At 39.0% G+C, this 24,995-nt stretch overlaps 1 long non-coding RNA gene and 1 other non-coding gene across 2 annotated transcripts in view; both read left to right on the top strand.

Annotated features, from left to right (window-relative positions):
• LOC138822488 (uncharacterized) overlaps positions 1–24,995 on the top strand; it is a 95,865-nt gene that overhangs the window by 59,021 nt on the left and 11,849 nt on the right. The gene's annotated exons all lie outside the window — the stretch shown is intronic.
• On the top strand, positions 8,881–8,987 carry LOC138822490 (U6 spliceosomal RNA). Its single transcript, XR_011370477.1, has one exon. It is a non-coding gene; the product is annotated as a U6 spliceosomal RNA (small nuclear RNA).

The raw sequence follows: 24,995 nt of genomic DNA, 5'->3' as shown, positions 1-24,995 counted from the left end.
ATGCAGAGTCTGCTGAATGAGCCTATCATGCTCACCCAGAACTTCCCTACCTCAGAAAACATAGAACAGAAAACACACTGAAGTAAACAAGGCAGACAAGTGGCCACAAAAACAAAATCAATTCTCAGTGAATGGGACAACATCTCACCACCATTCACTAAAAAGAGGACTCTAACCCCACCCCCCTCCACTCACCTCTGGAGGATTTTTCTTTTAGATTCTTGCAAAAGTTGACCTAGGGGCATTCCAAGGTGGAGAAGAATTCCCAGTCATCTTCAGGCAAGGAAAAAATGTCCTTAGCAGTGGTCCCTAAGACTGACAAGTTCTCCCCTATGCTCAGACCCCCTGAGCAAGGCCTGAGGCTGAGATCTAACTGGAGCCACTTGCAGGTGGTCAGTGGCAGTTTCATAATTGACAAATATTTAAGCAAGCTCCCGTCCAACTAGGACTGCTAGGACAGGTAGAATTGAGGGGTCGAGGTGTCCCTGGACTTCCTCAGCCATAGGGGACTCTGCTGCGTCCAGCCTCACCCTACTTTTGGCCTCACTCTGGCGCCTTCTCTACCTAGGTCGACCCCGCTTACCTCGAGGCTTTTCTCGGAACTTCTCTCCAACAGCCAAGTGCTCACACACTGTCCTACCAGCCAGGGACTTCAATCCCCCTCAGGTTGGAGTGGCTAAGAGCTCTATCCTGGACAAGCCCTCATTAAATGTAGTAGGAAGACCCCCTACTCAGGGCAGGCAAGCCCACCTAATCTTCTGGAGTGACAGATTCCACTGCAACAAAGATGTTTATAAGGAATCAACTTTATTGAGGTTCCTACACTGACCAGCCAGGGCCTCAGCACAGGCTCGGGAGCTGATACTACAACCTGGAGCAGCCCCCATTCTTTGTTTTTTAAAGACAAAATCCATGAGGTCAAGCCTTGTCACGCGCAGGTGACCAATGGGATCGTAACACACACAAAGGATTGTACGGCCATACCAGACCACACACAGTTGGCTAATAGGTGGAGTTTACTGTAAGCATGTGCAAAAGGCAGGGTTTATCATAAAGCATGTGGTGTCACCAGCTGGAGCCAGATTACAACCTATCTGTTTTATGGGTCAGTCCTTAACTGAACAATCAAGGTGGGTAAGGTTGTTAAGGGGAGAGGAGCATAGAGGCATTCTTTCCATTGCAAGAAATGGGCTGGTTGGAAGGTCGAGTTAACCTTGTTTAGAGGGTTTTTTTCTCTAAAATCCCTAAAACAAAGGCAAAGCCAGGAAAGAAGCTGTACCAGCTGGAGTCCCTGTCAGGGCATACTTCAGTATATATGTGAGAATATAAGTAGAAAACAGGTTGGGTTGGCGTAAGGGAAGGAAGAAAAGTGGAAAGTTTGACAATGATCCAGATGTATTGTACATTGAAATGAACATACACTCTATTCAACATACGTACATACATAAATACACTCTATTCAACACTGACATGATGAAGCAAAACCCTTTTGGACTACTAGCTAAAGATTAAAAAAAAGTTTTGTTTTAATATTAAGAGACCAGAAGCATAAACCTTTAAAGATAAATAAGAGGATAGCATTAATATATTGTTGAGGCTGCGCTCTTTTCAATACAAAATTTAATAAGTGTCAAGTCTGCTGCAAATGTAAATTTTATTTGCCAATTCTTTTTGCAAATTGCTTAAAATATAAAGAACCAAATTCCAATATCCCTTCACTTCCAAAAAAATCTTATAGATCTCTAGGTTTCTCAGTTGTTTCTAAATATCTTAATGTAATGCACTATTGGAACTAATTTCATTCCACATTTAAATTTAAATTTAAAATCATTAAAGTCTTTTAAAAGCCTCTCACTCCGGCACAGGTATGGATAAATAACTGATGTTGTCAGAAGCAGAATTATTCAGAAGACTGTAAATGGATGCTTACCTAGTTTCCTCTCTGCTGGATCATAGAATACAACTGTCCTAATTGAAAAAAGTTAGCCTTCCCAGGTTTTCTGCATATAAATACTCCATCAATATTTTGTTATTAGAGGATTATTCATGATTAGCTATATGTTGATTGATAATGACCGAGCATGAGAGAAATTTGAGGGAAAACTATCTACACTTCAGTAAGGTTCTGACTTGTGTTTCACAAAGTGTTATGAAAGCTCTCCATGAGAAATCTAGCAGCTGCATTTCTAAAAAGTCCTTGTGTGCTTACACTTTCTGATACTGTCTCAATTCAAGTACTTCTCCTTGGCGTTCCATACTATTCAGTAATGCTGTATTAGCTCCTTGTTTTGCAGACCGGTCTTGGTGATGAAATTTGTGCTTTTCAAAATTGCTCTCCCAATTCCATCCACAAAATGTGGACAAAAATTATCTGAAAAAATTGTATCTGTTGATAGTGCATATACTTTTATTTTTCATTACAAATATAGAATGTAGTAAAAATTTTCATAGCAATTACTCTGCACTAGTTTGTGGGCAGATTCTAATGTAAATAATATACTGTGTTCACGTAGAGAATTTGAGTATCCAAAGTTTAATATGCCTGTGGTCCTAAAACCAATACCTTACTGATATTGAGTGACAAATACAACTTCCTATAAGTACAGAAGTTTTCATTGTATCTTTTTAATATATATTTTTATTGTAAAAATACTGTATGGAGGGGATACAGATACATAAGTAAGGTAATGAGTACATTTTATTTTTTTTCTCTATTGTCGTTCATGAGGCTTGAACTCTGGGCCTGAACGCTGTCCTCAGCTCTTCAGCTCAAGGCTAGCACTCTACCACTTGACCTACAGTGCCACTTCCTGTCTTTGGGTGGTTTATTGGAGATAAGAATTTCTCAGGGGCTGGGAAGGTGGCTCAGTGGTAGAGTGCTTGCCTTGCATGCATGAGGCCCTGGGTTCGATTCCTCAGCACCACATAAGCAAAAAGAAAAAAGCTGGAATTTCTTGGAATTCCTTCCCGGTCTGGCTTTAAATCGAGATCCTCAGATCTCAGCATCCTGAGTAGCTAGGATTAGAGGCCTGAGCCACCTGCGCCCAGCATGAGTATATATCTTATTGAGCACCCTCTCCTTTGTTTTGCCCCTACCATCCCTTCTCTTCACACCTCCCCAACTCATCCCTCCACCCCCTCTTTGATAGAGTGTCTTGTACATCTCATTGTTACAATGGGTCAACCTGTATCTTTTCCTCATATCTTAAATGAAGAAATACTGGCTTGATTTATGCTGATTCTACTTGTGTAGACACATGTAAAATCACTCACCAAGTCCAAGAGCACATCATTTTTTGTCAGTTGGTATAGTTGTTTTCTACACAATTATTGACAGTTTACAAATTATTCTCAAACTTTAATACATTAAAAATACTTTCTTCTTTTCTTATTTTCTTGGCCAGGAAATCAGCCAGACCTCAGTCAGCATTTCTCTCATAGGACTTTTCACATGGGTTGGTTAAATGTTGGTCTGAGGGCCAGTCTTCTGAGGACTCACTCATCTGCTTAGGAATTGATGCTGTCTTTTGGAAAAGAGCTCAAGGAAGGATGCTATTTAGCGCCTTATAACTTTATTTTTTTTATTGTGAGAATACTGTACAGAGGAGTTACAATTACATGGGCAACATAACGAGTACATTTCTTATCAAGCATTGTTGGCTACTCTTTCTTTCCTCTTCCCATCTCTTCCCATCTTCCCCCTACACCCGGTCATCCCCCCACCCACCAAAGTTGTAAAGTTCGTTTTTCGACAAAACAACATTGAAATTCCACCTCACACCAGTTAGAATGGTTATAATAAAGAACTCTAATAACAACAGATGCTGGAGGGGATTTGGACAGAAGTGAACCTTTCTACATTGTTGGTGGGAGTGTAAACTTGTTCAACCACTTTGGAAAGCAGTATGGAGGTTCCTCAAAAGACTCCACATAGAGCTCCCCTATGACCCAGAAATCCGACTTTGAGCATTTACCCACGTGATCACAAACAAGACCATACTAAAGCTACCAGCACGACTATGTTTATTGCACCCCTATTTACTACAGCTAAGATATGGAACCAACCCAGATGCCACTCAATAGATGAATGGATCAAGAAAATGTATATATACACAATGGAATTCTATGCCTCCATCAGAAAGGATGACATTGCCCCATTTGTTAGGAAATGGTAAGACTTGGAAAAAATTATATTAAGTGAAGTAAGCCAGGCCCAAAGAAACATAGGTCTCATGGTTTTCCTTATTTGCAATAACTAGTATATGTCTGAGTCAAGCAGAAAAGGTCAGATAACTTGATGTTAGGGGAATGAAGCCCAAGATAAGTATTCAAATGTTTTTTTGCCTTTCATGAAATTGTTTTTAACATTTTTATTAGATGATTTCTATGTTGCTTTGCATGTTCCTCCCCCACGGTATAACCCCTGCTTTCACTGTATTGATGTAGGTATAATTTGTGGAGGGGAAGGGAAAAAATCATTTAACTAGGGATATAGGTGGACCTATTGCAACAATGAGATGTATAACTTTATTCTTTACAAGGATATTTTCCTGCTACTTTGGTTGTTAAGAGTGTCTATAAGAGCAAGCATTCTGTAGGGAGCTGGGAGACACCATATGTTCTTTACTTACTGAGATTCCTAAGTGACTTGTACTGCATTTTGCAAGTCGAATCTGTCAAAACCTACCAGTTTTAAGAGATAAGAGGAGTGGTAAAAGAACTCATGGAGACAAATATATTTTCAACATATTTTGTTCCAAGCATTCCATCTAAGGCATAGTCAACAACTAATGAAACTTGTGTTGGCTGTAAATATGTGTCTTTCTCCATGTGTGCATGTATACATGTGTATATGTATGTGTGAATTTGTGTGTATAGTAACATACATGTGTACATATATAAGGGCATATACATACATATATGCATATATAAATAAATATACATATGCAAATATATGTACATATATATAAATCAGTGTTCAGTGATTTAATCAATAGTTCCCAGCACATTGTCATTCTCACAAAGTGTACATGTTAAACTGCTCTGAGGAGCTGTGCTCTATGATGGGTATCCTTTGTTCTCACTTGCCCCATTACCTTGTTTTTCATCCCTGTGAACAACTTCGGTCTGCTTACAATAGGATAGTTTTGTTTTCATTACATGTAGTTACTTACTGATAATCAAAGACAAAGGTTATTTGTAAAAGAAAAAGAACTTTTAGGTCTCAAGTCAAAATATCTTACCTATCCCAATGATTCCTATGAGATAAAATTTATAACAGAAGAAAAGTGAAAAGGAATTCCTAGATCTGTTGTTTTGCCATTTAGAATGGCAAAGAATAATATCACGTCAATCTTATAATTGTTAAAAACTGCAAGGGAAACTGTTGGTCCCTATCATGTTCCCACAAAACCAGTGGATCCTGAGGGATAATAGACCAGCTGAAATTCTAAGTAGCAGACATGGAGCCTGAAAGAGAAAGACCATGAATGAAAAAGGGTGAAAGAGAGAAGTACAATAATACTGAAAGTACATAACAGATAAACAAGAGCTGTATGAGAATATTCATACTGCTATCTTTAGACTCTTCATGTACATTTGAAGGTATCTGATGTATGATAACCCATCAATATAACATATAAAATGATTTTGATAAAAAATAAAAATGATGATTCCTTGCCTGGTTTTAGGATGAGGATTATGATGGCTTCATAGAATGTGTTCAGTAGTGAACTTTCTCTTTCAATTTCATTGAAGAGTTGGAGGAGTATTGGTGTGAGATCTGCTTTGATGGCCTTGTAGAATTCCGCTGCAAAACCATCTGGTCCTGGACTTTTCTTAGATGGAAGGTCTCTTATTGCTGTTTCTATTTCAATGCTTGATATGGGCCTGGAAAGACTTCGAAAAAATTATATTAAGTGAAGTAAGCCAAGCCCAAAGAAACATAGGTCCCATGGTTTCCCTCATTTGCAATAGTTAGTATATGTATGAGTCAAGCAGAAAAGGTCAGATAAGGTGATGTTAGGAAAATGAACCCTAAGATACGTATTTAAATGTTTTTTTCTTTCATTCATTTGTTTCTAACGCATTTATATGATTATTTCCTTGTTGCTTTGTATGTCTCTCTCCCACATTATAACCCCTGCTTTCACTGTATTTGATGTTGTTATAATTTGTGGAAGGGAAGGGGAAAAACAAGTCGTTTAAATAAGGATACAGGTGGACCCGTTGCAACAATAAGAAGTACAAGTTGTCATGTCGAAAACGAACTTTACAACTTTGGTGGGTGGTGGGGGGAGGATTGGGTGGGGGGGAGGCTTGGAATGGATGGGAAGGGGAAATAAAGGAGGAGGCTACAATGCTTGATAAGAAATATACTCATTATCTTGCCCATGTAATTGTAATCCCTCTGTACAGTTTTTTCACAATAAAAAAATAAAAATGACTCAGAAGAAATTATAAGTGCAAATATAATCTTCCCAGAAGAACACTCTCAGAGATATTTCATGACTTTGAAAAGGATAAAGTGGCTCAAGTTAGCATAAATTTAGAAGTATGACAATTCACAAAAATATAAAAAGATATTCATATATTTCATTATATAACCCAAAGCAGAAAGCAAATATTGTTTAGATGATTTTTTAAAGCACAGTCTTTCTGGAGCTGGGAAGGTGGCTCAATGGGAGAGTGCTTGCCTTGCATGCATGGGGCCCTGGGTTTGATTCCTCAGCACTACAGAAGTAGAAAAAGACGAAGGCTCAAATGGTAGCGCTAGCCTTGAGCTGAGGGACAGCACCCAGGACCCAGAGTTCAAGCCCCATGACCAACAAAATAAAAATCAACAAAACAATGCTGGGTGCTGGTGGCTCAGGACTGTAACCGTAGCTATGCAGGAGGCTGAGTTCTGAGGATCCCGGTTGAAAGCCAGCCCAGGCAGGAAAGTCCGTGAGAATCTTATCTCTAATAAACCACTAGAAAACCAGAAGTGGTGCTGTGGCTCAAGGGATAGCGTGCCAGCCTTGAGCTGAAGAGTGCAGGGAGAGCGCTCTGGCCCAGAGTTCAAGCCTCAAGACTGACAAAAACAAAAAACACAAAAACAGTCTCTCACTTTTGTGGTCTCAACTCTGTAATACCGCAGCTTCAGACGAAGGCTAAGATTTTGGGTGTGGACCTTTATCATCCCTTCTAATTCAGACTGTACTTGATAATTTTTTTAATAAATAATTTGTCTTAATTTTCTTCTTTGTAAACTCACATGCACCTATAAAAAATGCTTTGGCCATCCCAGTAAGCTTCTCAAAGTACCTCCTGAGGACGACTTATAAAAAGTTGTATTATATTACAAAAAGGAAAACAATGCAACAAATAAAGAAAACGGACAATTAAATATTAATGATTAATCAAATAAAAAAACAAACAATTACCAGTGTTCTACATATTAGATTTTACTACTTTCTCATATTCCTGTACATTTAAAACTGGCTAAGATTATGATGTTTAAAAAGAGGATTTTGTTTTGGTTTTTATTTTGGATCCGGTCGTGGCCCTGGACTCTGAGCCTGGGTGCTGCCCCTCAGCTCTTCAGCTCACGGCTAGCACTCTACCACTTGAGCCACATCACCACTTCCAGCTTGTTTTTTGTTTATGGGTGTTGAGGAATCGAACCCAGGGTCTCAAGCATGCAAGACAAGCGCTTTACCACTGAGCCACCTTCCCAGCCCCTTAAAAAGAGTTTTATAGGCTATGAGTAGTCTTTAAAATTACTCACTAAGATTACTTTTTATGGCTCATCTCATCATTTGTATATGGCTTATATCATCATTTGTTCCTCACTAACATGTAAAGTAAGGAAGCCCTAAAAATTAAACAGAAACTATATAGTTAACAAAGTCTTAACTCTTCACTCTGCTTCTTTACGCAAAGACTTTGCAACTTCTTATTGGTAATGTTTCTATAAACTCTGAAATGTACATAATTAGTACCATATGTCTGCTACCATAAACCTTAAATACTTTATAGAAAAGTTTATGACCTGCCAAACAGTCCTAATTTTGGCATATATATGCAAATTCCCAAAATTAAATACATTTAAAATTTAAAACTTTTAACAACCTTAACACTTGCTGCAGTGTTCATTATGACAGGTGCCTTGTATAGAACAATTGAATTCCTCCTCCTACACATCTCTTGAACAACAAATACCTGGAATTATTTTGTTTTTGACATGCCAGTCTTGACTTTATTCTTAAATGTGTGCTTATGTAAGAAATGCATGGTACTAACAGTTTGTTGTATTGCTAACAAAAAAAAAAAAAAGAAATACATGCTTCTAAAATTTCACAAGAATTCTTTTGAACTTACTTTTTTTTGAATTGTCTAGTTTAAGAAAATAAATTACACTTTATATATAAAAAATGTTCTGTGCTCAATTAGGCAGCAAATACGCTAAAATACCATAAACCTTAAATACTTTATAGAAAAGTTTATGACCTGCCAAACAGTCCTAATTTTGGCATATATATGCAAATTCCCAAAATTAAATACATTTAAAATTTAAAACTTTTAACAACCTTAACACTTGCTGCAGTGTTCATTATGACAGGTGCCTTGTATAGAACAATTGAATTCCTCCTCCTACACATCTCTTGAACAACAAATACCTGGAATTATTTTGTTTTTGACATGCCAGTCTTGACTTTATTCTTAAATGTGTGCTTATGTAAGAAATGCATGGTACTAACAGTTTGTTGTATTGCTAACAAAAAAAAAAAAAAAGAAATACATGCTTCTAAAATTTCACAAGAATTCTTTTGAACTTACTTTTTTTTGAATTGTCTAGTTTAAGAAAATAAATTACACTTTATATATAAAAAATGTTCTGTGCTCAATTAGGCAGCAAATACGCTAAAATTGGAACAATACAGAGAAGATTAGCATGGCCCCTGAGCAAGGTTGACATGCAAATTAGTGAAATGTTCCATATTTTTGCAACAACAGATGATGGAGAGCATCTGTCCACAGGGAACTCTACTGCATTCTTGGTGTGTGTGTAAACTTGTTCAACCACTTTGGAAAGCAGTATGGAGGCTCTTCAAAAGACTCCATATGAAGCTTTCCTATGACCCAGCAATCCCACTTATGGGCATTTACCCGAATGATCACAAACAAGACCATACTAAAACTACCAGCACAGCTATGTTTACTGCAGCATTATTTACAATAGCTGATATAGAGCCAACCCTGATGCCCCTCAGTAGATGAATGGATCAAGAAAATGTGGGTGTATATAAACAATGGAATGCTATGCCTCCATCAGAAAGAATAGTATCACCCAATTTGTTAGGAATTGGAAAGTCTTGGAAAAAAATTTATTAAGTGAAGTAAGCCAAGTCCAAAGAAACATAGGTCCCGTGGTTTCTCTTATTTTCAATAACTAATATATGTCTGAGATAAGCAGAATAAGTCAAAAGCTATGTGCATATGAGCAGATAAGATGATATTAAGGGAAATGAACCCTAAGACAGGGACACAAGTATGTTTTTTCTTTCTTGTTATTGTTTCTAACGTACTTATGATGTGCAATGTGATTTTTTTTCTTTCTGTATATGTTCCTCCCCCACGCTATAACCCCTGTTTTCATTGTATTTGAAGTTGGTACACCTACATCCTGTGTATATGTTTCTCTAATTTGGTGAGGGGAAGGGAAATACAAAATGGTTAAATAGGGATACAGGTTAACTCATTGTAACAATGAGATGCACAAGACACTCTGTTGAAAAATGAACTTTACAATTTAGTCAGGGGGAGGGGGGAGGGGAGCGTATTTGTGGAGGTGGGAGGGAAGGGATGGTGGGAAGAGGGAACAATGCTTGTTAAGAAATGTACTCATTATTTGCTCCCATAAATGTGACACCTCTGTACAGTTTTTTTTATAATAAAAATTGTATGAAAATGTTCTTATGTCTTGGTAGTGTAAAAATATCAGGAATAGAATAATGAAGGAATGTTGTAGACTGAGGTGAAGTCCATATAAAAATGTGCAAAACTGATGAGCGGTATATTGTGTTTTACATCATTTAAGTTACATTGAAAAAATAGGGAAGACCTAGAAGAATGAATTCTCTTTTTGATATCCTATCATAGTTCCTTAGCAGGATGAACTCTTTCCTCATTGTTGTAGAGGCATCATCAGATGAGAGGAACTGATTTTTTTTGTTGGCTTCCTTACATTTATTTGTCAGTTTATGAACTACTAGTTTATGTCTGAGACAAGAAGAAAAGGTCAGATAAGTTGATGCTAGATGAAATGAACCCCAAGATAAGTAGTCAAATGTTTTTTTTCTTTCTTGCAATTGTATTTAACATATTTATAACATGATTTCTTTGTTGCTTTGTATGTCTGTCCCCCACGGTATAATCCCTGCTTTCATTGTATTTGATGTTGTTATAATTTGTGGAGTGGAAGGGCAAAAACAAACCATTTAAATACTGATATAGGTGGACCTATTACAACAAGAGTTGGACAAATCCTTATGTTGAAAAACGAACTTTCCAACTTTGGCAGGGTAGGGAAGGTAGAAGGATGGGAAGGGGAAACAAAGGAGGTAGCAGCAATGCTTGATAAGAAATGTACTAATTGCCTTGCCAATGTAATTTTAACTCCTCTGTACAGTATTTTCACAATAAAATTTTTTAAAAAAGAAACTAAGGGAAATTAGACACACAAGCTTTGGAAAGTGTAAGGTCTGCTCCTAGATGGCAAGCAGACTCCACCCTCCTCGCAGCAAATTTTGTACCCAGTACTTGCGTTATCTAGGCAACTGGCACAAATGGAAGAGGTCACATCTGCATCTGCTGAGGTGACATCTGAATTTGATGTGGCCACAAATTTCTCCGCCCATAATTTAGATAAGGTCTAGCTCAGGCCCAGATGACCTTTCTCTGCTCTTTTATAGCTCTTTCTCATCTCTTTCCTTCTCTTCTCTTTCCCAGGTCTCTTCTCTTTCCTCGCTCTCTCTTTCCCACCTTTCCCAGATGCTCTCTATTCTAGCTCTTTTCTAGCTCTTTTCTAGCTCTTTTCTCTCTCTTTCTCAGCTCTTCAAGCTCTCTTTCCCAGGCCTTTCCCCACCACGTTGAGGACCAAGATGGTCTGGTGTCAGCTGGAATGATGAATAAACCTACTCCTTACCTGAATACCACGTACATGCTGCTGTTCTTCCTTAGCTAACTCTTTTTAAAATCCTAACAGAAAATGACCATTTAGGATGAATGATATTTGATTTTACAATCAGAAAAATGTTTAAAAAATTATATAGATATAAAATACTCCAAAAGATTTATTCTATGAATCTATCCCTTGGAACAAATGATACGAAGTTGATTAATGTAATTTACGATAATACATATATTCACATACCTATTTATGTTCACATAAATTTCACTTAAACAACAATTAAATGACTATATTTCTACCATCTACTTGGAGTATACTTAAATCTCTAAAAATGACTATGCTGCTGCTATAAACAGCAATTCCCCAATTGTCCTCCACAGAGGGCATCCACAGCGTACTTTGTGATAGGGCCAAAGCCTGAGTCAAGAAACTTCCCAATGGTGCCCAGTGGGTAAACTGTTTTGATTTGGTTTAAAGAAAACTAAAAAGAAACATTATTAATACCTTGCTCTTTCGTGATGTGGAGACCACCTATGAGAAAGAGTTCCTACCTTGCTCTTCAACACAGTTGTAATGAAAAAGGAAGGGACAAGACTGTGAACTTACGATGCACAGAGTTGAGTGCCATGCACTGGGAGTCAAGGCGGACCATTAGTCGAGAAACAAGGAGTTGCAAGTCTAACCCACAAGACACGGCAACATCAGGCAGGCCATAGGCAGTGACGGTGAATTTGTAGCCCCATTCATTATTACTGCTGTCAGAATGAAAGAGCACCATCCTTAAACGTCACGTTCTAGAGAGAAAAAAAAGTCATGTGGTCAACAAGATGGAAGGAGGCAACAACTCAGCAGTTAAGTATATTCTTTGTGACTCAAAAAAATCTTAAAAGCGGTCTCCATTTCTATAAGTTCAAAATGATTAAGAGAGAAATGTACACAGATGATACCAAAACACAAAACTCACAACTACATTTAGAAAGCAGAATTAGTAGAAAACTGCTGCTCAGCTTTCTAAAACTCAAGTGACTATCTGCTCAACCAGTGATCACTGGCTCAGTTCTTTGTTCTCAACCAAGACCCTTGATAGGAGAGAGAAGTAAACAGTCTGAAGCAGGCTGCAGCCCAGATATTAAACAGATCTGTCAGCCGGGCTCCTAGCTTTCACCATGGTTTAAGTCTTTCTCTTGGATCCACTGGCCCTTCTGAACTCAGAGATTAACAGCTCTTTAATTTATTCTGGACAACATTGGTATTAGCAAATTTCCTATGAAGAGCCAGATAGTTAAATTTTTAGCTTTTGTGGGCTACATAATCTCTAGTGTAACTGTTCCTTTCTACAAGTAGAGTATCAAAGCAACCCTTAGAAATATGGGTGTGGTTACATTCTAGAAATGTGCCAGTATTAAGGTTTGTACTTAGAGCTTTGAGTATTTTTCAGCTATTTTGCTCATGGCTGTCATTGTACCATTCAAGCCATGTCTCCACTCTGGCTTTTTGCTGGTTGAGATAGGGCTCTCTTAGATTTGTCTACCTAGGCTAGCTTTAAATCCTATTCCTCAAATATCAACCTGCTGAGTAGCTAGGATTTTGAACAATATGACCATGAGCCACCAGAGCCTAGCTAGTCCTTCTCTTTCTACACACCATACCATTATTGCTCTAAAGTTGGAAAAAGGACAAGAATTGCTACAGAAGTACTTATTTACCTTGTTTGGGGAATATGACTTACCTTAGGCCACTTATAAGTACCAACTTTGTGTCAGTGTGTCTTCCCACCTCTAGAGTCTGTAAATTCCAGATAATCATACCTGTGAAGGCATAATCTCTATTATATTCTTTCTCTTGTTTTTGATCCACTATTGCTTGGAAGAAAAAACATGTGAGTCTTAGCGCTTTTCGGTTTCACACCTCTCATCAAATTCCACTTCAAAATAGGTTGCCCTTGGGCTAACAAAGACAGATACTTCATGGCAGTTATTTTCATAGTTATGGGCAGATTTCTTGGACCATATATGTAATACCACAGGCTGTTCCTGCTGCCAGGTCTCAACATCCAGCTAGGCAGACAAATGAGTAAGAGAAAATTCCAGATATTACTACACAACCAACTGTCAAAATAAACTATCAGTGCTGTAGATCACAGGCTTTGACAGCCCTGATGAAATTTTATACAGGCTAATCTGATTTTCCTGTCTACGCAGAGATCAATAGACATCTATCACTCAGCAGAAGTGCATTAGGATTATACTTTAGGGACTCATGCTTTTATCTTTTAGCAGTGACACAACTATTTTTAAAAATAAGTATTAGTATGAATTCCACTGGAGAAAAACACTGAATTAAAAGTTTAAACAGCTCACATTTTTACTTAGGACCTTGGCATGTCTAAGACCACTCTTTTTTTCCTCTAAAAAATAAAGTTTTCTTTTTAGCTCATGATTCTAATCCTAGTTACCCAGGAGACTGAGATCTGAGGATTGCAGTTTGAAGTCAGCTTTGTCAGGAAAGTCTTATCTGTAATTAAAAGCCAGAAATAGGTCAAGTGGTAGAATGCTAGTCTTGAGAAAAAGGAGCTAAGGGATAGTGCCCTGGCTCAGAATTCAAGCCCCAATACTGGCAAAAAAAACCGATTAAGATTGGATGCTGTGGCTCAAGTGGTAGAGCACTGGCTTTGAGCTGAAAAGCTCAGGAACAGTGCCCAGGCTCAGTTTAAGCCCCACAACCAACAAAAACATCAGGGTTGGAGGCATGGATTAGTTGGTTGGTAGTGCACTACCCAATGAGCCAAAGCAACAGGTACTAAGTTTGAGTTCCAGTCTTACACCAAAAAACAAAATGAGAAAATAAAAAAGATCTGCTAAATGTACATGCCCTTTCTATTACCATCAGGCAGTTATGAAACTCAAAAAGACTGTGAACAAATCTTATATAATAAAAATTAAGTGTGGGAGATAATTCTTTTAAATACTAAACCTTTTTATTTGTCTTTCCATGTACATTTTCTTTTTTAGACTTCATTTTTTGTGTGTGTGTGCCTGCCATGGGGCTTGAACTCAGGGTCTTGGTGCTCTCCCTGAGCTTTTTCATTCAAGACTAGCACTCCACCACTTCAGCCACAGCTCAAGCCTACCCCTCCTCATTAGCCCCCCTCCCCCCCAACTGGTTATTTGGAAATAAGAATCTCACAGGCTTTCCTGCCTGCACTGGCTTCAAATTGAAATCCTCAGATCTCAACTCCTGAGTAGTTAGTATTACAGGTATGAGCTACAAGCACCTGGCTAGACAAAAGTTTCAGCCTTTATTTACATAGATTTTATGTAACTTAATATAACCTAAAATGATTGGATAAATGATTGGATAAAATGATTGGATATACAGCTTTTTGGCCTCCTTTCTTGTGCTAATGACAAATCAAGATGATATTTACTATCCCTGTTGGCAAAAATACCAATAAAGCTTCTAGAGGCAACTTATTTGTATATATCTGTAGTCCAGTAGGTTTTATATGGTAGAGTCATATCTCTCTGAAGAGAGGAAGCAAAATAGGTTCAGGGCCAACTGAAGTTACCTTGCTCAGTCCTCCTTCAGGGTCATTGTAGAGCTTCTTCAACAGCTCTGTTAAGGTACTGAACTCTCTCAAGAGAGTACATTGTGAAATGTCCAAAGAACAGAAGTCTAGGAGAAAGATGACCTAAAGGAAGATGAAGGAAGTACTCAGTATTCACTGCACATGCTGGTATTTCCACCAGCCCCCTCCTGGTTATTGAAAATAGCCACTTCTCCTTACCAGTTCATGAGCTGCCATGGAAAACACTGAATTACACAGTTTTTCTTTTTTTGGGGGGGGGAGTCTGGTCGTGGGGCCTGAACTCTGGGCCTGGGCTCTGTCCCTCAGCTCTTCAGCTCAAGGCTAACACTCTACCACTTGAGACACAGCGCCACTTCTGGCTATTTTTTTCTTTTTGCTTATGTGGTGCTGAGTAATCGAACCCATGGCCTCATGCATGCAAGGCAAGTGCTCTACCACTGAGCCACCTTCCCAGCCTTACACAGTTTTTCTACTATGTTTTTTCCACTATACTGTGACAAAAGGGATTCCAAAATCACTCTCATGCTTACCAGAAACTGTCACATATCTATCAAAACATAAAGTAGTTAATATTTTATATGGTAAAAACATCATTTACTACATTATTACCAAGGGCAAAGCTAGGGAGGGCTATAGAAGCTGACTACCAAAACAGGGAGAAGGGAACAGCAGATCACAAGAACATTAAGCATCATCCTAATGAACAATGTCAATCTAATTACCTCTGAAAGGGAAAAGCAGTGAAAACTTCAGTAGTTGGTATGAGTGATAGTTAAGTTTAAGGTGATTTTTTGTGTTGCTTTTCAATGAAGTGGAGATATCACTCTAAGTTATATCTGATCCCAGCACACAGAAGGCTGAGGAAGAACTGAGAATTCAAGCGCAGTCTGGGTAGACAGCAAGTTCAAGGCCAGTATGGGCTACACAGTGAAAACTTATCTAAAAAGAAGTGGTGCTGCCTGTAGTCCTAGCTACTTGGGAGGACTCCAGTTTAAGGTCAGCCTAGACAAGAAGTTTCAGAGAACTCATCTTGAGCAACCACATTTCAACCAATAAAAATCTGAACATATGATTATATATTTGTAGTTCCAGATATTTGGGAAGTACAAATAGGAAAATTGCCGTCCAAGCTGGCACAGACATAAATGTAATACTCTATTTGAAAAATAAGTTAAGTAAAAAAAGGGGTGTGGCTGACTTATACATGCTTAGCAAACACAAAGCCCTGAATTCAAATACCAGTACTGTGAAGGAGTGAAAGAGAAAGGGAGAGGGTAAGGGAAAAGGAAAAGGGGAAAAGAAAAGGGAGGGGGGAAGGAAAAGGGAAAAATAAGAAAAAATGACCAAATGAGTCAGCTCTTACCCTTCCCTTTCCTTTAGTTTACAATGTGTCCATGAATCAAGGGTTCTGATCTAAAGCCAAGGCCTAAGTGGCCTGATCCAGAACTCTAAGCATTTTGTCATAATTGCTGAGACCAAATTTGGCAGAAGTGAACAGTCAATTTCTCACCATCTGTTGGATTTCATACAATTTTCGGTCGATTTACAGGAAACAAGTATCAATATTTTCAGTGACTTATAAAAGTCATAGATTTTAAAGACTCAATACTTTCTTTTCTGGGTGATGATTAACAGAGATGGAAGACTCCCCTGACATGGAATAATATCATTTAAGAGTGCTGTATGATTGCAAAGAGAATGACTAGGCAGTAGAAGGACCAAATTCTAAATAAAAACACTAGTGCTAATGGCTCATAACTGTAATCCTAGCTACTCAGCAGGCTAAGATCTGAGGATCAAAGTTTGAAGGCAGCCCAGGCAGGAAAGTCCATGAGACTCTATCTCTAGCTAACAAGCAAAAAGCCAGAAGTGGAACTGTGTCAAGTGTCAGAGTCCTCATCTTGAGCAAAAAAGCTAAGGGAAAGTGCCTAGGCCCTAAGTTCAAGTACTGGCACCTCCCTCCCCCCACAAAAAAAAAAAAGATAAGAAGGCTAGGCACTGGTGACTAATGCATGTAATCCTAGATACTCAGGAGACTGAGATATGAGGACTGGGGTTCTATGCCAACTTGACTCTCATCTCCAATTAACCAGCAAAAGACCTGGAAGGGGTGCTGTGGCTCAAGTAGAGCACTAGCCTTAGGTAATAAAGTTCAGCAATCAGGCCCTAGGTTCAAGACCCAGAAATGGCACAAAAAAAGACAAAAATAAGCTGAACAAGGTGGTGACACAGGCATGTAATTTCAGCACTTGAGAGGCTGAGGCAAGAGAGTCACAAGTTCAGGACATTCATCAGCTACATAGTGAGATATGGTCTCAACAAAACAAAACCTTCCAAATAACAAAAACAAAAGCAGAAATAACTATAGATCTGAACTGAAATTAGCCATATACATCCTTGATGCATGAGTTATAATTATCTGTTTTCATGGATTGTGTATTGATACTCACATTTTTTCTATAATGTCCACAGTAAGATCTTTGGCTCCAGATCTTTGCTCTTCAGTTGCAGATAGCACCAGGAGAACAGGCTACTTTGCACAGATCAGAACAGAAAAAAGCACAGAGACAACTTCCCCTGGTGCCTCACTGAGCATCATCAGCTCACACTACAAAGAAACAGACAAACAGGAAATGTCCAAATAAGGTGTTCCCCGAACTTGGGCAGGAAATATCTCTATAGAAGCAGTGGTCACTGGCAAAGCAAAAACAAAAAAATACTATGTGTATGGGGCAAAGTTATGAAAGAGCTTTCAATCCAGAATTGAACCAAGAAAAATGGTGTTAGGAAAACTTCCCTATTGCTCTGCAGTTTTGTGGAACCTATAAATATTCTTTTTGCTCCACAAGACATCTTCTGCACCCCAAGACGCCCACCCTATTGTTCATCTCTTTCTCGTAATGAATCTTCTGTCTCTGGGCCCTTCTCCTGAGTCTTCAATCAAATCTCTCGCTAGCAGAGTTGAGGGAGAGTTGAAAAGAAGGTGTGAGTTTGATCAAGGTACATTGCATGAGTTTTATTTTGTTTTGTTTTTGTCAGTCATAGGGCCTGCACTCTGGGCCTGGGCGCTGTTCCTCAGCTCTTCAGCTCAAGGCTAGCTCTCTACTTCTTGTGCCACAACGCCACATCTGGCTTTTTCTGCTTATGTGGTGCTGAGGAATCAAATCCAGGGCCTCATGCATGCAACGCAAGCAATCTACCACTGAGCCACCTTCCCAGCCCCCACATTGTATGAGTATATGGACATGTCAAAATAAATCTACCATGTACCATAAATTGATAATAAAATATGGAAAAAATAAAGATAATCCATCATTAAAGGACAATAGGAAAATCACATTTTCGAGCAATTCATTTGAAAATGAAAATATAAATTCGAACATCAAAAATTGTTATGCTATAGTCATGTGACCTCTTTATTAGGTTTAAACAACAATAACAACAACAAAAACAGCATTGCTTGTGATATCACTGATATTGTGTGACTGGGGGCAGTGATCTCACTAAATGTTAGCTCTTCATTTTTGGAAAAGTATGTCTAATTTCAGGCTAAAGACCAGTGTCAAGGTACTTGAAGAACTAGGAGCTACATATTGTTTTTAAATGGTAAATATATATCACTAAAAAGAATAGAAGCATTTATTTGTTCTTTTGGTGGCAGTTCTGGAGCATGAGCTAAAGACCTGAGTGCTGTCCCTCAGCTTTTTTACTTGAGGCTACTACTTGAACCACATCTCCACTTCTGGCGTTTCTGGGGAGTGGGGGGAAAAGATGTGGTTAATTGGAGATAAAAAAAATTATTATATTCTGGGCTGGGAAGGTGGCTCAGTGGTAGAGCGTTTGCCTTGCATGCATGAGTCCCTGAGTTCGATTCCTCAGCACCACATAAGCAAAAAGAAAAAAGCCGGGAGTGGCACTGTGGCTCAAGTGGTAGAGCGCTAGTCTTCAGTTGAAGAGCTGAGGGACAGCACCCAGGCCCAGAGTTCAGGCCCCATGACCGGATCCAAAAAAAAAAATTATTATATTCTTTCCTGCCCATACTGGCTTGGATCTCAGCTATCTGATTAGCTGTAATCTAGCACCTGGTGAAACCTTTAATTTTTTTAAAAATTTTTACTTTTGCCAGTCCTGGGGCTTGAACTCAGGACCTGGGCACTGTCCCACAGCTTCTTTTGCTCATGGCTAGCACTCTACCACTTGAGCCACACCACCATTTCTGGCTTTTTCTATATATGTGGTAATGAGGAATCAAATCGCAGGCTTCCTGGATGCTAGGCAAGCACTCTAGCACAAAGCCACATTCCCAGCCCAACCTTTAATTTTTAAAAGCGTAATTTACAAAGGATTGAAATTGGACCACTGTGTGGAATCTCTCTATAAGAAGGATGTTTTTAGAAAACATAATATTTTAAGTTAGGAGAATTGACTAAATGACTACAGAATTTAGAATTTCTAAATGAAAGAAGTAGCCAAGTAGCTTGTAATCTTCCTACCATTGAAAATGCTTAAAAATGTCTGTTGAAGATGAACCTGTATACTAATGAGCCCAAACTTTAGAAATGTCCATTCAATTTGTGTCTGATTTTTTGTGTACCTGAAAAAAAATTGTGCCTATATATTGGAAGGGAAGATGGGATTTTCTCACTTTTTTATTTTATTTTAAAAACCTACTTGAAAATAATTCATGATCTTTTTGTAACTCTTTGTCATCTTTGTTCTTTGGACTTTCTCTGAAGGGGCATCTAACCTCCAGAGGGTCTGTCACATAAGAATTATGAAGTTGGAACTGGGAAGGTGGCTCAGTGGTAGAGTGCTTGCCTTGCATGCTTGAGGCCCTCAGTTCGATTCCTCAGCACCACATAAGCAGAAAAATCTGGAAGTAGGGCTGAGACTCAAGTGGTAGAGTGCTAGTCTACAGCTGAAGAGCTGAGTGTCAGCACCCAGACCCAGAGTTCAGGCCCTATGAACGACATACAAAAAAAAATAATGAAGAAGAAGAAGAATTATAAGTAGCCGGGCATCAGTGGCTCAGGCCTATAATCCTAGATACTGAGGAGGATGAGATCTGAAGATCGCAATTCAAAGCCAGCCTGGGCAGAAAAGTCGTTAGACTCTTATCTCCAATAAATCATCAGAAAACCAGAAGTGGCACTGTGGCTCAAGTGGTAGTGCTCCCCTTGAGCTGAAGATCACAGGGACAGTGCCCAAGCCCAGAGTTCAAGCCCCACGACCACCAAAAAAAGAAAAAGAAGAAAAAGAAGAACTATGAAGTGCCAAATGCTGGTGGCTTACACCTATAACCCTACCTACTCAGGAGGCTGAGATCTGAGAATTGTGGTTCAAAGCCAGGCCAGGCAGGAAAGGCTGTGAGACTCTTATCTCCAATAAACCACCAGAAAACCAGAAGTGGCACTGTGGCTCACATGTTAGAGTGCTAGCCTTGAGTTGAAGAGCTGAGGGACAGCACCCAAGCCCAGAGTTCAAGCCCCACAACCAATAAAACAAAACAAAACAAAAAACTATGAAATATGCTAATATTAGCACTGTCTGTAATTAATTCCTCTAAACTAGAATCAACCCATATGCCTCGCCAAGTTAAGCAGATAATTATGGTATGCCATAAAGAGACTATTGTGGTACACCAGTGAATACAAGTGACAACACATGAATGAAACTCCAAAACATTGTTAAACAAATCAAATATTTCACAGAAGATTGTATGCTATCAAGGTGAAAAAAAAAACCAAGCAATAACCAACACATTGTACAGGGATAACTAGAAGGGAAAACAAGGAACCTGTGAACACACACTTAAGAATGATACTACAGAGAGTTGTTTTCACTTATTGTCCCTCCATATCTATTCTTTTGTATGTGAACCACATTTTGAAATGGTCCCTTCATGCTGTGGCTTTGCTTTTCCTTCAGTCCCATTCTACTGTCTCTATTGGATCACTCCCCAGTTACCACTTGGAGAGCAAAGCCCCTCCACTGAAACTCAGGCTCTGCAAACTCTGGCCCTCTTTAAGTTCTTTCCCTTTCTTTTTTTTTTTTTTTTAGTTCTTTCCCTTTCTCTGCCAGAATTTCTTCCTGATACTCCTTCCTACTGTACTGGTTACCTTCCTTGTAGATTTGCTCAAGATGCCCATGACTGATGTGAGGCAGTCCCCAATCATGACTTCCTGTTCGTTACTGGTTACAAATCTTTAGCCACAATTTCTTTCTTTCTTTTTTTTGGGTCTGGTTGTGGGGCTTGAACTCTAGGCCTGGGCGCTATCCCTCAACTCTGCAGCTCAATTTAGCCACAATTTCTATATTGAGAGAGCAACTAGGTCTTACCACCTTAAGGCCAATAAAACCATGAATACCTCGTGTTCAGAATCTACCCATTATCATCCCCTTTTTAGTAACCTGTTCCTTCCCATTTATCACAGGCCCATTGTAGGTGTACCTCCCTCCATTTGAAATGTCTCTAACTTCCTCTTTGCTTGTTTAAGCCTATTCAAAGTCCTTCCCTGAGCTCAGCAATTCTTTTCCAAAATGCTTTTCCCTAGTTGCATTCCCTGTCCCTAGACCTGTGCTCATCCTTTGACAGCCTGAATTATGTACAAAACTATGTAATCACACATTTGTTTGGGTTCCTCTATCATTGTATCCTCTGTATCTAACGTGGGGCCTCCAACACAACAGGCATTGGGTAGGCATTGTTGAACTAACAGACATGAGCAAAAAGCTCAGACTTGCTGTAATTTAGACCATTTTTACTTTTTTTTCTCCTAATGTAACTCTATCTCCCTCCCTATAACCATAAATGCTTGCTTTTACAAGAAGATAATTCAGTGGCTGCAATAATCTCTGGCCTAGAAAGTTTAATTGTATATGCAATGTCCTCTGTATCACAGATGAGAGAAAGGGAAGAAAGGTCAAGTACTTGATGTCCCAGTGGTAAGGGATTATGGGAAACTCTCTTGGACAGTCAGTGAGATTTCAGAGTTGAATGGCCCAGTTGAAGAGCCAGGTTTCAGTTTTGTTCCAGCATGTTGAGCTCCTGTCTCTATCAACTTGTGAGAACCCTGAAGTGTTCGCCCAGTGGCTTTGACTGAGAATGGTAAGAGCTTGAAGAAGTTTTTAGAGATTGAAGAATATGCAGGATTTAGATGTGCTACAAGAGAAAGAGAAATTATAGAAAATGGCAGAAATAAAAATGGAGATCAGAATGATCCGTGGTGAACTGGAAAGACAGCACATATCAATGATCTTGTAGTGAGAATTTTAAGGAGGACACAGAGATGGGCAGAATAGTCTAGACATATGAGAGAAAACTGATGTGATGGCAAAAACAATACTAAAAAAGTTAAGACTGTAGCCAGGTATGGTAGATCATGCTATAATCGCAGCTGTAGTTCAAGGAACACTCAGAAAAAGTTCACTACATCTTACCTTAAAGGATAGCTTTGGGTGTACCTCTTGCCACTATAGTTACTTTGGAGACCAGCACCAGGAGGATCTCAGTCCAGACCATGCAAAAACTGAGACACTATCCTCAAAATGACAGGAGTAAAAAGGGCTAGGAGGCACAGCTCAGGTGGTAGAGCACTTGCTTAGCAGGAATGAGGCAGTGATTTCAAACTCAGTACCATCAATCCCACCCACCCTCCAAAAAACCCCTACAATAAATGTCTTATCAAATACTCTTAAAGAAGCATGAGGTAAAGAATGGAGAAGAAAACAGGATGTACCTCTCGAGCAGCCACACAAAGGAGGGTATTCATGACAGCTAGGACTTCACCAATGTTCATGCCAGCAAGGTCACTTTTCTCAGGTATAAGTAGAAGGCCACCTGGATCTTTATCACTGAAAGGACACAAACTCACACCTGATTGTAGGAAGAGGCTTTTCCTGGTCAGGTTCAAATAAAGAACACAGAGAGGTGTCAGCATCAGTTCTATGAAATAGAGGGGTCTGGGTCAGGAAGACAAATGGTAGTTACAACTAGGAATATGCCACTGTCTGTCCATATATCCTTCCAAAAGCACAGGCACATAAATTACATTGATATCAGTGTTCAATATATCTGATATCATGACTGGTAACTCAACAATCCAGGCTAACAATCCCTGTATCTTCAAATGTTCTTCATGCAACACCTCCAGGACCTATCATATCATCTTCGTTAACTGATTCTGAAAGCATTTTATACAAATAGCCCTAAATCTGTCATCCAGACCAGATAGTCCAACTTGTAAGCAGATGCTCAGTTCCCTCCCTCTTTCAAGAGTCTGTGCCTCAATTAAGGAACTCTGCAGTCCCATCTGCTTTTCTGATGGGACTGTAAGTCTCCATATACTCTCTTCCTGGAATGTTTCTTTCTACACATTACTACTCTGCATTTTCAGTTGTTGTAATGGAAGACTGAGGACCCCAAACTCTTTTGGTTTTAGTTTTTGTCTTTGATATTTAATTAGAGACTGAAGGTCTGAAGAAGTTTTCACTGGGTTCAATACTACCTTGTCTTATAAGGGCCTTGGATTAAGGTCTTGAGAAGAGTATCAGTCTATCACTATTTTAGTCATTCTCATGCCTAGTAGGAACTCGAGAAACTCTCTAAATTCTGGGTAGAAGAAGCACTACTCCAAAAGCACAGAAGGAAGGACTAATTAAAGAAAAATAACTAAAGAGGTTAGAATTATTCAATAATCGAGGAGAATCAAACTTACCTAAAATATGTGCACAGTGAATGGAATGTGAGCTGCAGGGACTGCTTATGATCTTTCTCAGTGATATTCTTCTAGAAAGCCAGGAAAAGGACATTTAGAAAATTTACTTCATGACACTCCACAGACATATGGTACCATGAAATAACATCACATACTTGTCCCAAGTATGAGAAGAGCAGATTCAGCAGACCACTTTGTGGCAGTGAACTAAACCCTTGTCCAGTATCAGGAGAGGGAAGAACCTACTACTTAAACAAAACTGGCAGATAAGTTTAGATTATGCCCAAAAGTAATATCTGCAAGTTTTCCTTCTGGAAGGTTTGACCCAACAGTTGAAGAAGCTGACTTCTAAAAGATATGCACTATCAGATGAAGAGACAAAGGCAGGGATAGAGAATTTTTTGTGAGCTTTCTGTTGCTTAAACAATGTTAAAGATTTCCCTTTATAATGTAGATTTACAGACTATGCTTTCAAACATAGGATTCAGGCCTCCAGACAGGGTTATGGAGTTAATTTTGAAGAAACTTACTGTTTTAAAATAAATGTACCAAATAGTTAATGCTGTGCAAGGCATTTGTTGGAGGGTTCAAGAAGACCCAACAGGAAGGCTGGGAAGGTGGCTAAGTGGTAGTAGAGTGCTTCCCTTGTATGCATGAGGCCATGGGTTCAATTCCTCATCACCAATACACAGAAAAAGCCAGAAATGGGTGTGGCTCAAGTGGTAGAGCACTAGCCTTGAGCTGAAGAGCTGAGGGACAGTGCGCAGGCCCAGAGTTCAGGACCCACGACCAACCAAAGACAAAAAAAAAAAAGAAGACCCAACATGACAGAGACAGTAAGGGAGACAGGGACGTGGGTCACATGAACATAAGGATGCTGGACAAAGAATGGCTTAGTCAGGTAAAATATTAGTGAAGTTCAATTCATTAGAATAAGAAGGAAAACAAAAACCTTCACCATAGCTTTCTGAAGGGATGATAAAAACAAATGACACAGCGTTGATCTATTAATAGTCACTAGTGTTATTCAAGAAGCCATATGCCCTCTACTTTTTTGTGTAGGATGAAGTAAAAATTAGTCAATCAGCTACCTGGTGAATGCAAAGAATTGGGACAATATTCCATTTGCTAACAGAGTACTTGTAAATACTTAAAGCACCCTTCTACTCCACTACTTAGTCTGAGTAACATGACAGTATCTAAAAACTGAGCAATAAAAAAAACTGGAGAAACAACACTTGGTAATATTGTTTTACATCTATATTTTGAAGTATTAATGAATAAAATGGTCATATACTTTCTCTAAAATAATACTGGGAAGGAGGGAGAAGAGTAGGTGAGGTATATTATAAATGAAACAAGATAAGCTTATTATCATTGAAGGTAAGTAATGATTTAACTTGGGGGTGAGACAACTATCTACTTTTTTTTTTGGCGCTCATGGGGCCTGAACTCTGGGCCTGGGTGCTGTCCCTCAGCTCTTCAACTCAAGGCTAGCACCCTACCACTTGAGGCA

Source organism: Dipodomys merriami, unplaced genomic scaffold (genome assembly GCF_024711535.1).
Source record: "Dipodomys merriami isolate MVZ:Mamm:240054 unplaced genomic scaffold, mDipMer1.0.p SCAF_1102, whole genome shotgun sequence".
NCBI classification, from domain to species: domain Eukaryota; kingdom Metazoa; phylum Chordata; class Mammalia; order Rodentia; family Heteromyidae; genus Dipodomys; species Dipodomys merriami.
The sequence above is the reverse complement of the archived record's forward strand: the minus strand, read 5'-3'. Positions and strand labels throughout refer to the sequence as shown.